The sequence below is a fragment of the Glandiceps talaboti genome, chromosome 22, assembly GCF_964340395.1.
Source record: "Glandiceps talaboti chromosome 22, keGlaTala1.1, whole genome shotgun sequence".
Taxonomy (NCBI): domain Eukaryota; kingdom Metazoa; phylum Hemichordata; class Enteropneusta; family Spengelidae; genus Glandiceps; species Glandiceps talaboti.
The window spans coordinates 5,319,036-5,334,531 of NC_135570.1; the positions used below are offsets into that span (position 1 = coordinate 5,319,036).

At 34.2% G+C, this 15,496-nt stretch overlaps 1 protein-coding gene across 15 annotated transcripts in view; it reads left to right on the forward strand.

The window, feature by feature from the left end:
- Positions 1-15,496, forward strand: part of LOC144451989 (uncharacterized) — a 148,205-nt gene that overhangs the window by 5,176 nt on the left and 127,533 nt on the right. The gene's annotated exons all lie outside the window — the stretch shown is intronic.

Below are 15,496 nucleotides of genomic sequence, written 5' to 3' on the forward strand. Positions count from 1 at the left end.
TTACTTTAGATTTCTGGAATGATCTTGCAAAGATATCTAGTTACTCCAATGGTTCTTGCATCAATTCAAAGTATGAAATCTGACTAGATGTGAATTTACAACAACAACAACAACAACAACAACAACAACAACAACAACAACAACAGCAGCAGCAACAACAACAACACCAACAACACCAACAAGATCAACATCAAGAATAGCTACAATAATAATTAATGACAAATTATTAAAGCAAATGCATCATTAATATTCCTAATACATTTACCTAAACCTAATCAGTTTTAGCCAATATCCATTACCCAAAACTACAAAAATGTTTGTACCAAATTTTGTTTGAAATGGGTAGGCTGTTTTTGAGAAAATTATGACACAGACAGACAGACAGACAGACACAACAGACAGATATCAAAACTTAACCTTCCCTCACAGATAATGTAAAACTGTTTGGAATTACATTTGTATCATTGCCAAAAAGACTCTGCATTACATTGTAGGTAATACATTGTATACACAGCATAGGCCTAATACGGTATGATGTTGTTACAAGCTCTCTTTCCCACCATGATGTAGGAAAGGTGATTGCCATCTGAGTCAGTTCATACAGACATGATACATTGCACAGATCACGCAAATAACTTCAAATTTTCTCTACTCTGCCAGCATTTTGTAGTTATTTTTCAGAGTTACTCACAGTCTATCAAATTTTCCATCAAATTATGCATCTCTCAATTTCATTAGGAGTTTCCTCGCCTATCCTGGGTCTATCCTGAAGGGTTCATAGATACACATTTACATGTGCATTTAACAGTTTTGCGTTCATAGCATGGACTTTTATGAAGCTGTTTAAATATGACACCATAAGGATTAGAAAAAACATATTTTCAGGATTTAGAAAATTCCAAGCTGTCAACCTAAATCACTTCTGCCATAACCTTGCCTGTATATAGACAAGACATGTACAGTGATAAAGTATCTATTTACCAGCTGCCATGTCTTATTCTGTACCACTGTGTACTTTCAAGTCTTCAAGAACCTGAAATTGTTGGATATTCTTCCTCAATATGTTCTTTAGTCAGTTAAAGAAAATATGAATACCATAAAGGGACTTGTCTATACGAGTTGATGACAGTGACAAAACCCATCGGTATCTGATGAAAAGTTGGTAAATATTGCAATTTTTAAAATGTTAATAACGATATAAGAACAAAATAAATGTATTGAGAATAATTTGGAATATGAGTTTTTAGAATTCTTTAACCGATTGTAAATATCAAATTAGTCAGCATACACCAGACAATCTGTTTTCTTATAATAACAATTACATGTAGTTTGTAATAATGTATACTTTGAGGTCATCCCCACTTGTGGCATGTTAATTTGGCATGCCTGTCCACCACCAAGGACATTTCAGTATGCTAAGTAAATAGTATAGGGTACAGAATCAATTACTACTAAGCCAAAGTAAATATTCATATGAATAAAAACTTTTGGGATATTTTCTTTTTGACAGCATTACACAGTGACATACATGTACATGTAAGTTAATAACATATGATGTGTACAAAGTGGCCATATGGATGAGGATTGGGTATTTATATTGGATTTTGGATTTATAAAACAATTTTATGATGGCTTCCTACTTGAAAAATCAATGTGAAACAACATAGACCAAGTCCCTGTTTTTGATTCAGTGTATTGCAAACAGCTAAAAAATGTGTAAAAAAGTTTGTTATTGTACATACACTAATAAGCATTTTACACATTTATCAATCTTTTACAAATGAGGACAAAATGATATCAAAATTTAGTTATTTTAGAATCCAATATGGCTGCCAAATAAGGAAAATAAAATGTTGTTGATTTCCTTGAAAATAAGATGGTGGACCCCAATTTTTTTATTTATTTAAAAGACTAGAAACTAGCAAAATTTAGGGACTCCGGAGCTGTTAAGAACTTTAATTTTCAGTGAATTTTTTCCCGCGAGGTTCATCCTACCTTAATTTAGTACTACAGTGGTAATGTATGGGATAAATTTTGTGCAACCCCTACTCACAAAACCAGACAAAAAACATTTACCGGTAGTCTGTAAGTTTGACAGTTGCCAGGATATCCTTGTCTACCAATTGTGTCAAGGTTGGTATGTTTTATAGAGCTCTGCACAGTTAGGTTTTTAGTACAACTGTTATTATGGCACTGTGCAATGATTGTGGTTATTTCCTGTCCTCAAGGATAAATACTAGATTCCAATGTGTACATGTAGAAGTGATTAAAGTGTGTCAGAAAAGGGCCATGTTTTATGGGAGTGTGAAGTTGTAAAATAAAACAATGGTTGTTGAAAGAATTTGTTTTGTTGTGATGTGAACAATGGATATTGGATTCTGTAGTGATGTCTGAGGAATTTGATTTTGCAGTTTTAGGAGTTCAGAGTCATCGTTCTGATCATGGTCACTTAGAACCTGAATAGTTACATTATCACTGCCTACTATATTAAATAATGTGAGTTGACATGAATGGAATGATATGTGTGCTAGCCTTGTGGTGTAAGGCCTAGCTCAGATGATAAACAGTTTCCTGGCATAGCTTTATAAAAAGTTTGTCTGTAACAAAAGAATGATCCCATTGTAATCTTCTGTCGGTAGGGGATGGGGATGGGGTATCCACAAATTTTCAGACTGGGATAGGAGGAGGAGGGAGGGGGGAGGGGGGGGGGAGATGTATGCATGTGGCCTATAGTTCAAAACATCTACTCATACATAATCCAGAAACAGGCCCAGTAGTTAAAGCAAAAATAGAATTCCAATTCATGAGAACGTTGAAAACTAAATATAAATTTGAATACAATATAGCTAAAACAAATATCAATTACAAAAAGTTTTGTGTTGAGTGACAGAAAAATGAAAACAAAGTGAAGCTTCATTCTTAATGTTGTTGTTTCTGCTTTGTCAGTCTTTTTATTCAATTGTATATATATCATTTGTGATTGTTAGAAAATTAATAAAAAAAGAACAACGAACCCCCCCCCCAAAAAAAAAAAACAAAACAAAAAACAAAAAAAAAACCCAAAAAAAACCAAACCCAGGCCCATTGTTAGTCACTATCATATGGTCAGTTACCGTTCTAAAGCATTATGACTTTTGCTGTGCTGAATGTCAACCCATTATTAGAGAATTTTCAGATGAAAAGTTGACAAATGTTTCAGGATTTTTTGTGTTAAAAAGTGACACATTTGGCCATGTACCTTTCTATAAGAGTACCCCTCCCCACATGAGTTCAATTCTGAACTTACATTACATGATGCAAGGTATGGAAATCTGTGCAAATTGCAAGTTTAAGTTGCAATTAATTTCCTTCCTTGTTTACCCTGTTTTCCTTAGTTTGGAGTCTAATAATAAACTTTTAGTCTAACCTTCACACTTATTTTATTCTTCCTCCCCAAATTATATTTACAGCTAGGACACTGGATAACATATACACATGTATGTAACTTATATAGCCTAGAGTCTACTTCTGTGTGGATTTTTGGTTTTCACCTACACGGAAAGGTTAGAGCCAAAAATCTACACCACTGGATTCTCAGTATGTTGTCCATTCAATGGCTACATACCACTAGCCTACATGTTCCTGGAGTGAAAATTCAAAAATTCAGTTCAAAATGTCAGTTAGGATAGCAGAATAATGTAGTGATAGCCGTTCTCAAGTCTACAGATAGGCTAACATAGCACTGTACACATCAAAACTTAGTAATGCCTTAATTAAGATCATTTGATAAGATAGTTAGTTTTATCAGTCCAACACCTGACAAGAGATTTGCTCATATCTGTAAATTCCATAATGCTGAGATTAATATTTGACATCCATGATCTCTTTGTGTACAGTTATCTTGTATAAGTACAAGGTCATGGCTTTAATAGGGTGACACTTTTGAATTTTATTTGTCTTGTTGATGTTAAACATGGTGGATAGGTTAGTCAGTTGGTTAAAGAAATGAATCATAGAAAATATATGTAATTGTGTGTGTGTGTGTGTGTGTGTGTGTGTGTGTGTGTGTGTGTGTGTGTGTGTGTGTGTGTGTGTATATGTGTGTGTATGCATATATGTCTGTGTATTTGTGTGTGTATTTGTGTGTGTATGTATGTATGTGTGTGTGTGTATGTGTATGTGTGTGTGTATGTGTGTGTGTATGTGTGTATGTCTGTGTATTTGTGTGTGTGTGTATGTATGTATGTGTGTGTATGTGTATGTGTGTGTGTGTATATATGTCATAATAATTCATAATAATTGGACACCCAAAAATTTTCTCTCAATGGTAATCATAATTTCAACCTGTTTCTGTCTTAATATGGATAGTATCAATCACTCGTTAACATTTTTCAGTCAATATATTGTGGTTGTCTGATTGAAAAATGATACATCAGTTACAAACAAGTGCAGTTTTAACATATTGACTGATTCAAAACCAAGCTTTTTCTTAACTTGCCACTACTTCACCTACAGTTAATATTGACCACTAATTATCACTAACAGATACAATAGCTTTTAATTGGGAATTGACCAATTTACAAAAAAAAATTTTATTTGATGAAAAAATGTTACAGTTGCAGTGAGTGCAGGTTGAATTAATCTACCTTGTTTTTTAAAACAACACTGACAAAATAGTGATTAATTAATACTACAAATTAACTAAGTGTATAGTCATTTTTTACTCAAAAGTGGAAGGATAATATGTTAATGTAGAATTTTTATAACTTGCAGGGTGGTGACACAGATTTTCATTTGAAAAAAAAATTGTTTAATTTTTGTAGTAAAGGTATATTAACAAATTGATGATGTTTATTTTTCTAGAATTTCTTCTTTGAAGTGTAGCCTACTTTTAAAGAGAGGTTCTTACAAGTAATGTATGCTTATAGTTGACTTGAAGTATCTTTATGTTCTCATTTCCGTCATCTGAGTTATGTGTTATGTCCGAGATTGGACACTTCCATACTACTCAGGGTTTTCAACAAGTTTCTGGTGTTAGCCTAAGGGCTGAAAACAACACTAAAAACTAAACATGAAGTACATACTTGAGATCAGGTCGAGCGGTATTATGATCATTTACTGTTGGAGAAATTTACTGTTGGAGAAATTTATTCTCATTCTCTTCACATTTACATACGGTGGTCATGTTAAGTCAGTGTGTGGCTCTTTTACTTCCCATATTATTAAGTCATACTTCTCATAATATATATATTTTCAACTAGTTGTTGGTGTTAACCCACATGTACAGGAAAAAATAGGAGTCAAACTCAAAATGAAATGTATATACTTTCACACCCTGAGAAAGAGGTAATGATCATTTGAAGGATTTTTTTGAAATGTTTCATTTAACTGTACTTTTAAGGTGGTCTCTATATCATATCCAATCAATGCATTCATATGTTACTTCCCAGTGTATTGAAACATCACTATGCATAGATAGAAGCTTATTAATTTTGTACTTTAAATGGATTACTTATAAACTTACCTAGTTTTGTGACTAATCACTTCCTCTGCATATACAATAAGGAACTCGTTACACACTTGTTAGTTTTTGCAGTTTATGTAATGCAAACATAGATTTGGCCTGTGTTATTTCATATTGTTTTTTCGAGTCAAAAATATAATAAATTTGTTTTATTAATTATAAATCTAAAATAGATACCCAATTCACAACCATATTTAATTAAGAAAAAAGCAACAGTAAAACTAAAAAACAATCTACATATTTGCACATCTTGAGACGTCCATGTCGTGATCTTTTGCCATTGGAAGAATTTTCACTAAATTCGCATTTAAGGAGAATAGACCTCAAGCAAAGTTTGTAATTTTTAATGACTTAGAAAGGTCGTAGATTACATCGTTCTGGTCTTGTTGTTGGGAGCTGCAAGGTAAAGTTGAAGAAAGGTCATGTTTTGGAAATTGTGTTAACAGCAGTTCAGGATCCAATTTCTAAATCTAAGAATTTCAATATGCTACTGGGTCACTTGAATCACTGAAATCATTGGTTTTGTACATTATTTTGATAGTTTCTGCTTGACTTGTAATCATTCAATTGAATGGTGCGAGAATGCTGAAGGTGATGATTATGGAAAGGAAAGGACAGGAAAGGACAAAAGGAATGGAAGTGGAGGGGAAGGGAGCGTAGGGGAAGGGAAGGAGAGGAAAGGAGAGAAGCGGAAAAGAGAAGGGATGGGTGGGAGAGGAGAGGAGAGGAGAGGAGAGGAGAGGAGATATCCATTCTTACGATTGGCACCAGCCAGGAAATTCTATATTGTTTGATGTAGAACAGAGCCCAGAGAGTTAGCTTGATTTACAGTGTCATTTACAAGAACAGCCTGTACATACATGTATGTGTTGCACCAGTATGTCAAGCCAGATAACCAAGTCTCTTGGTCAAGCCTGTATATTGAACCACATACATATACATGTAGCCAAGTCTCTGGGCTACAGTATAGCACATGACTGCATGTATTCATAATTTTATCTATCTATTTATTTATCTGTGTTGTTTGCAACTTTTCTTAATACACATGTGTTGTGTTTTTCATGAAAAAATATTTTTAAAATGATAACGGTTAGTACTTAACCAGAAAGGAAAAGTCAGTGACGCTTATTTCTGTTGTTAGTACACTTGAAGTTGTACATGTAAATGGTTACTGCTATCAACTTATGTTTGATTTTGGGTAGTAAAATAGCATCTCTGTAACTTTAACTCCTCTTTGAAATCTTGTAAAGATGCTCTACTGTACTTGACATGTGTTCAGTCATTTGGGATATTTCCTGCAAGGGTTTATGGGAAAACCGCATGTGATGACATCACAAATATCATGATCTCCTTATCTCCTTATCTAGAAACTTTGTATTTGTCAAGACCTGGATTATGGCAACATGTTACTCACAGGTTACTAGAACTCTGGGTCGTGTAACAAAAGATTTATCATAGTACAATGTGACAGACCAAAACTAGAAATGTTGATACCACACCCCATTTCTTATTTAATACCATGTGTGTACAATTACAATTTTCAAGCCACCTTAAATTACTTCCGCAGCAAAATGATACCTTCATTTTCACTGGAATGACTTCAACATGTTCCAATTACTTGATGGCAACGCCTAGTACATAGATAGTATTACTGTATAAAATTTAAAAAATGAAAATAGAAAAAAAATTGGTTTCCAGAGTATCAACTAGATAGCTGTATCATATATGATAGTCTATATAGTGGTCTTGGTTGTTTGTAAACAAAGATACTCCCTCTCAGAGGATTTATGGTATATGCACTCAGTGACACTTACAGGGTTTTTGTGTATGACTACGGAGTTGAGAAGAACTCAAAACTGATAGATGTATGGAAAATGTCACTGTAAATATTAGTGATATGTTAGATGTAGGGACAAATTGCTGAGGGTCAGTTCCTTGATAATACCATCACTGCTGACTGTAAAATGATAAGGCAGAGTTACGTCTCTTAGTCAATTCTTTTAGTAGTTTGTAAGATAGGACATTCATTCCAAGCTATCAATTACTAGAAGTCTGACAGGGCTGAACAACATGATGAATCTTATTGTCTATTCATTTTGGTGAGGTTTTGGAACCATGGTAACAAAGAAGGGAAATATGATAAGATGTACACAGTCACTATCTATATGATTTTGAGGCGAACTCTAATAGTATAGGCCTATGAGTTCTCACCTAAACTTTCATGACAAAAATTTTCTGAAAGATGAACAATTACAATATTTATATTGGCTTGCAAGAATAAGGGATGATATCGCATTGATTAACATGTGTAACAATAATCCTATTGCAAATATTTGCAGACAGAGTAAGTTGGGACTAGACCCTGTCTCTCACCTTTTTCTATGAAGAAATTTTAATGGGACAATGACAGAATTGAATCCCAAATTACTCCTGTGCAAGCAGGAACTATAATGACACAAGGAAGTCAATTTGTACGTGTAGAAGTACCTTTTTGACAGCTTTGGAAAGCCAGGTCCTCTAGTTCCAAAAAGAATGTGAAAAATGACAAGATTATTATGGTTCATGTACACTGTATATAAGTGGAATCAGGGTCAGTAAAGATGTCGTTTGAAATCAGACATTCAAGACTTCCATTCAACAAAATGTCACCAATCACCTAAGGATATATTTACGTTTTCAGTATCTCAGTACAAATGTAGGTCAATATCAAATAATTAGGTTACAGTGTTGAAGGTTAGAAATAAAACTTTAACGATTCTCTTCTCTTTCCCTCCTTTACAAACAATTTATCAGCAAATAAATTTTGAAGTTGAAGGTCAGAACATGTTGGCACCAAATGTGTAAACAACCGTCAAAGCAGGGTGTGTGTGTGTAATCATATAGCGACAACCTGTTATGAAGTAATTTGTTAGGCAGTTTGTAATATCTTTTGATTGATTATTTGGGTGGGAAAGTTTAAGCCTATGTTGACTATTGGATCAATCACTTCATACAAGCGTTCACACGTACATTGCAACCTACATGTAGTTGCTTGGAACCATGTCCATTTCAAATTTCAAGACATTTCCATTGTTTTATTTGCTGACAACCACATACATGGATACCATTACCAAGCCAATAACTTTTTATTGTGTAAATTGTTCATACAAATGTATATATGTTGACAATAATGTTGACAATATTTACACTTTGGATTTTATCTTTCTGTGTCATGCTTGATGTCTGTACTTTCCATGATGCACAGAATTGAAATGTAATATTATTTACAGTAAAGTGTTCAAACCGGGAACCATTTGAAAACAGAAGTTCAAACTATGTGTGTCTTTACATAGTTAGATACCAAGCTAGTGCAGTGTGAATTCCAGGGTAGGCAGGTTCCTAGAAAAGTCATTCACGCTGAAAAGTCAAATATATCTTTAGAATCTGTAGTGAAACTGTTCTCAGTGGATTGTATTTAGCTAGAATCTAAGCATACATGTACATCTATTGACTTCAATGATTTTAAATTGAAGTTGATACGCTTTAGTCTAGTTCCTATACAGTATTGTTACATTTACACCTCCACTCACAGTCTAGTTCCTATACAGTATTGTTACATTTACACCTCCACTCACACTTCATTAGAATTTAGAGACCACATTGGCATCCAGACTAATATGCTGAGATTCTATATTAGATTGTATGTTCTCCTGGGAGTTTAGAAAGTGCTATTGTGCCATTATAGGTCCATGCCGGGGCAATAATTGTAAGGCACTTTAAGCACAGTGTTGGTAAGGACTATATAAACTAACATTACTATTATTGTTATTATAACTGATTTGTAGTGTTAATAACATGTTTACTAATAATTAATACAAACCAATAATATGCATATCAATGACTTTAAATTTTAACTGTAACCAAGATTCATCAAATAATATTGTAGCTCTAAGTAACTTGGACTATGGCAAGATATTGTTGCCTAGCATCAGTTTGTATTTTGTATTTTCTGTTGTTCAGTTTTATATAACTTTAATTCCAATTTTCTTTGAGTTATACATGTAGCTAGCGGTGGAGTAAGTATGTAATATGCGTTGTTGGGAATTAGTATTTGGTACTTGTAGTGAGTCCAAGGATGCATGAAGGTTACGTCGTTTGTCGGAACCAATATTTAAATATTACAAACTTGGGTACATGTATCTTAGTTGAAGTAGAGTAACCTTAACCTATATATGTGACCCACTTTTGTAGCAGGTTTTGTTTGTATTTTAACTTACAAGATTTCTAAATCAAACTATCTAGTGTCATCTGTGAATAAATTTACAAGTTTAGTTTATCCAGAAAGGTCTAATGTCACCAAAGTTGTTTATAAACCCCAATGTTATCTTGACAATGATGGTGACAGATATGTTCAGTGGTAACCCAGTGATGAACAATAGTAAAGTGATCCGCTGTAACTTAAAGTCTTCTTTCTACCAAGGAGTATTTGTTTGTACACAAACGGTTGAACAAGAGGGGATTTTAATACCTGATTCAGATTTTCCATTTAGAGCAGTCAATGTACTTAGATTTGTAGGTCTACAATTTACCATCATTATTTACAGTATGATGTACATAGCTTGATTTATAAGTAAACATCAAATAACAGAAGAGAAAAGTGCTTCTGACCTTCTACAAGATGTGTGTTGCTATCACAAACTGATTTAAAGAGTTCAGAATTGGGTGTCCGTAAATGTACATCATGACACACAGAAGTGGAAGCAGCCCAAAGTCCTTGTTGCAAGATGTACAATGTAGAAGAAGGAAAACCTAAAGAAAAAACATTCGATCTTTACTACAGTGTATTTTCTTTTGATGCAATGGCATGAATTAACCACATCTTTTGTATTTTGACAAATGACGGACCAACTGTGATTGTTTTTTGGGGGACTTTAGAGAAGTTGTGTTCAACTCTTGTAATTGCAACTTTGGGAAAAATATCACCAGGGTAACCTTCAGTTGATGTATTTCTTTTGATGGGAAAGTGAGAAAAAGTCGTTGATTGGCACTAAGTGGGTGATTTCTCAATCAGAAGGTCAGGTCGGAATCCTTACTATTGCAAAGCTTACTGTTGATTCATTGAGAAGAAACAGATTAAGACATTGAATGAAATCTTCAAAGGAGCTATTGTTGGCACAATAATGTCATTAGAACAATGAAACAATACACTGAATCTAATTTAATAGGAACAGCTATGAAAGGCAAAAACCAGGAATACATGAACCATTGATTGGACATATTGAAGTTGTACACGAGGGAGCTAGCACTTCCCCACCTACTGCCAATTTAGAAATTCACTTCAAGGCGTTCTTTCTCAGAACTTTTACCACTGTTAAGTAACTTGTCAATGGTTTGTATGTTTTCAAGGATCCTACAACCTTGCTTCGCGTTGGAATGCGTAAGAAGATTAAATAAAAAAATCGGTGTTACATTCAAAATTTCACATCATGCACTGGAAGGTCTTATTATACATGTACTCTAGATTTTTGTGAAAATCCAACACGTGTCAGTTTCCCTTGATAACAAAGAAGAAGAATTCTTGTAAAACTGACATTGGTTCCCAGTATGTTATGTAAAGTATGTTTATATCATACTTTATTTTCCTGTATGTAACTTATCACCGTGAAAACAAAATCTCTACGGTACCCAAATCAGTACAGTAGAAAATCTGTCATGTGTTGTGTAACACCTTGTTCATATTAAGGTCCAACCAACCATGTATTTCTGTCTGTGTTTCTTATTTCACTAAGGGTCCCACTGGCATTCCTTTAGGCTGGTTTCTATTGTAGCTTACTTCGTGTTAGGTTTCTGAGCCGTAACAACTGTTTGTGTATACTTAAATGCGGTTATACAGCCACGGATTAGACACGTACATGTAAATAGTATTCCCCAAGATTTTTCTTCATTAGCCAAGGAAAATATGAGTGAACCTAAGTGGCCTTGTCACTACGAGTAGCTAGACAGAAAACCCTTTTCCTTGCAAAAAGTGCAATGTATTTGTATTGATATAAATACATTACCTTTTGAAAGAAGAGACATGTTTACTAACGGAAAGCCCCATGACATGTCCCTAGTGACGCATACATTCAAAACATTGCATCCCCAGTGTCAAATATGCACACAAGTAATGCGTTAATGTGACCTCTGATAAAGCAAAATGAGGAATTAATCTACAAATTGAAACGTTAATCATTATATGAAATAGAGAATAAAAGTATACACATTTTGATACGCGGGTTTGACTTAGGTTTGACTTGTATGTGGCAGTTTTCATTCTGGTAGGCATAAAAAAAAAGGAGAAAATATTTGTGTTAATTGTCACTTTTTTGTCTGATTTACCCCCTATATTGATATCTTCATTTGCCAAAATAAGAATATGTTTGTTTGCCTGTCTGCGTGAAAATGTGAAAGTTCTGAAAAATTGACATCCTGCCACAAGGGGGCGCTGTTCCATGCTCGTCGTTCATACCTCAGTGAGTGCAAATGGTATGTGAGGGTCACTAGTTTGAAGGAATTTATAGATGAAGGGAGAGAGTATTTGGTTTAGTGTAAGAGTTCAAGCCTTTTAGACTGGAAAGGTCAAATGAACACAGGGAATGAGTAGAATTACTTTATGTAGCCAGGTCTGTGAGGATTTGTCCAATATTGTGTAACTTGTGGTTGACATCTGTGTCATTTCTGCTGACATGGTATGAAATGGATTGCCTAGCTGTCAGATTGTGTTGACTTTAACATTATCAGGTATTAGGTCACAGCGGGTTTACCGTCTATAAATAAATGCCAGCATATTTGATGTAGTGGGCCATTCAGTTTATCGGTTGTTGAACTACACAAGTGTGGTCAACTTCCTAATATTCAACTCACTGACCCGATTTTTACCACAACTTTCTTGATCTTTTGTTTTGGGGTTTTGATTAGTTTAGCGTCTGAAAATAAATACCAACTTATTTGATGAGAAGGAGAATGTCATTGATTTATCAGTTGCTAAACTACAAGAGTTGTTAACTTCCTTATTTGCCTGATTTTATGGAAAATTTGAATTGATGTTTTGTGTTTGATATTGGATGGTTTGATCACCCCAAACCTTACCTAAACTGTATGAACATTTTTACTGAAAGGAATCAAAATAATTTTGAAATGAATCCTGAATGTTTATTGACATCTTGTCACCATCATCAGGGACAATTTTGGATTATTTCCAAAACATGTTTGACTCGCAGTAAAAAAAATTCATTTGTAATTAACTTTGGACCAAGAAGAGGCCACAAACATTCATTCTAAATCTTGCAAGAGATGAAATATTCTGCTTTGTGGTATGTTGAATTTTTTTTGTCGTGATTTTATTGGCAGTCCTAATTTTCTTTGTGCTCCTCTATTAATATCGTTTTATAAGATTTATTTAACCACAAATGAAGAAAACAAAATGTTTCAACATTGATAATAATGTACAAAATTACTGTAAACTTCTGAGGGCATGACCTAGATTATTCATTTAGAGTGAAGGTCAAAGGTCAGGGGTCAAGTGTCTTACCTAAAATACACATGAAGTATGTAAATTACAACAAAGCAGGCAAAAAAAATCCAAAGGGGTATGAACTGTGGTTCTGTTTTTAGTATTTCTGTTGTCCCAAGTACAAAATATAAATGAGAAAGTTGCATGTATTGCAATTATTGTTACAGGTAGGATCATACTATGTCTTTATTTACTTTAACTATTTAGATATTATCCCCCTCAATATTTTTCTTCTTTCAGCCAAGGAAAATACAAGTAACCTAAGGGGCCTTGTCAATACGAGTCACAAGACCTGTAGTGATTAACCCCTTGGTCATAAGTATTTTACCACGTGAAGGAAAGAAAAATATTGAATAATAGTATGTAATTACATCTTCTCAAGCTTAATCTATGAAAAATCTAGAAAATAATGGTGATTAGAAAAATTTTTACTCATATTTTGAGTATTGCAAAAGTAGTGATGTAGATATTTACAAGTACTGTAACATAGAACGACCAGGGTATACCGGTATAATCCATGTTTTCTCTCCAAAGACAATAATTAGATATTATTCCCCAATATTTTTCTTCTTTTAGCAAAGGAAAATACGAGTGACCTAAGGGGCTTTGTCACTACAAGTTGCTAGATGAGGTTCTGAAAACAGAACCATAGTTCATACCCTTTGGGATTTTTTTTGCCTGTTGTAATAGAGTAATGACAACCCTTAGGTCATGAGTGTTTTCGGCTGAATAAAGAAAAATATTGGAGAATAACATAACTATACCAGCACCAGTAATATAAAAAAAATATTGGGGAAAGTAACAGCTATTTTGAATGTTTTGACTCATATTTCGAACACAGCAGAACCAGTGATGTAGATGCACATTGTGGTGACATACATGTAGATGCGTATTGTTGTGACCAGAGTATATATTCCATATTTTTTGTTGAACCTGGCTCATGCATGGTATACATAGTAGAATCAGTGTTATTGTTGTCAAAAAGTACAGAAGAGATTTGTGTAGTAATGAAGTCTGATAAATACATAAAATATATACATGTACTGGAAGTATATGAAACAGTCTCATTATCATAAACCTCCATATTTTCATGTGTTGATGTACAGACTTATTTTCTTACAATGGTATGTCAATGGCGGTGTCAATCAAATTGGGTGGATGCTAATTATTGTTAATGCATCATTAAAGGTAGATAAAACTGAGAATTTGATCAATAAACTACTGTGAGAGAAAAGAGGATTATGTGAATAGAGTCAAGTCACTAATGACTAATAATGGATAAAGTCATTAGCATGCACTCTCTTTCTCATTAATCACAGATTTGACAGTGTCAGTTTTAAGAGGTTCTTGACTACTGAGAGTGTATAGCTATGTGGAGACTTCATATACAAATACATGTGTATGACAAGTCTGAGTAGAACAATGCTATATTTACTCAAATTACTGAAAACCAACCAAGCTTGTGACAAGCTTGCAGGACTGAGAAACCTTCTAGATTTCATAACTGCAGAGGCTTGCAAGCTTGCTGGGGATCACAAGTACATGATGTGACAAGCTTGTAGGGTAGACATTGAAACTCCACTGGCTGGCTTGCAAACTTGTTGCAATCTTCAACTCGACTAAGCTGTCTGCAAGCTTGTTGCCAGCTTGTGCAACTTGCAAGTTTGCAGCAATTGTGCAACTTTCATATGGAAATATACCTGAAAAAAACCCACCATAATATGACAGAACCCCATGACATGTGAGTGCAAGTGCAGCATACTCAGGGTATTTGTATGAGTGCTTACAGTGTTTTCTTTAGCATCACTTTCACAAGTGTAGCAAGTGAAAGTGCAGCAGAAAACACTGCAAGCATGCATGCAAATACTCCCTGAGTACCCAGACTAGCACTCATGTGGCATGGGGTTCTGTTATTATTACATAGGCTTAATATCCAAAACAGCAAATTTCAGTGAAAATGGCACTATGCTATCACATGCTTTTATCTATTAAGAATGATCGCATCCTCATTTGCATATCATTTGCATGCAGGTATGCAATAAATAATGTTTTCGATATTGCACTGCAGTGCAAATACAACTAGTGTGCATGCGCACTGGTGCAAGTAATCGCGGATACATATGTAATAATAACCACAACACACATGATTATCGATATTGCTGTATTCAGTATGGTTGCTAAGAAAACTGTAACAGATGAGAAAAATGCAAGTAGTCAGTTTCCATGGAAACATGATGAGTGGCAAGTAATTCATTTCCTGTTTTCAACACCATTCAATAAAGTGTTTTAAAATATAAGAGTCGAATGAATAGGGAGTGATTTGATCTGTATGATGATCGTCCTCTGTGGTACAGTTTTCAGTTTATAGCAATTATTTACATTAAATGATAACATAACCCAATGTCACCTCCGCTCATTCATCAATAGCACGTTTTTCTGACCGAATTGAGGATACCATTTTG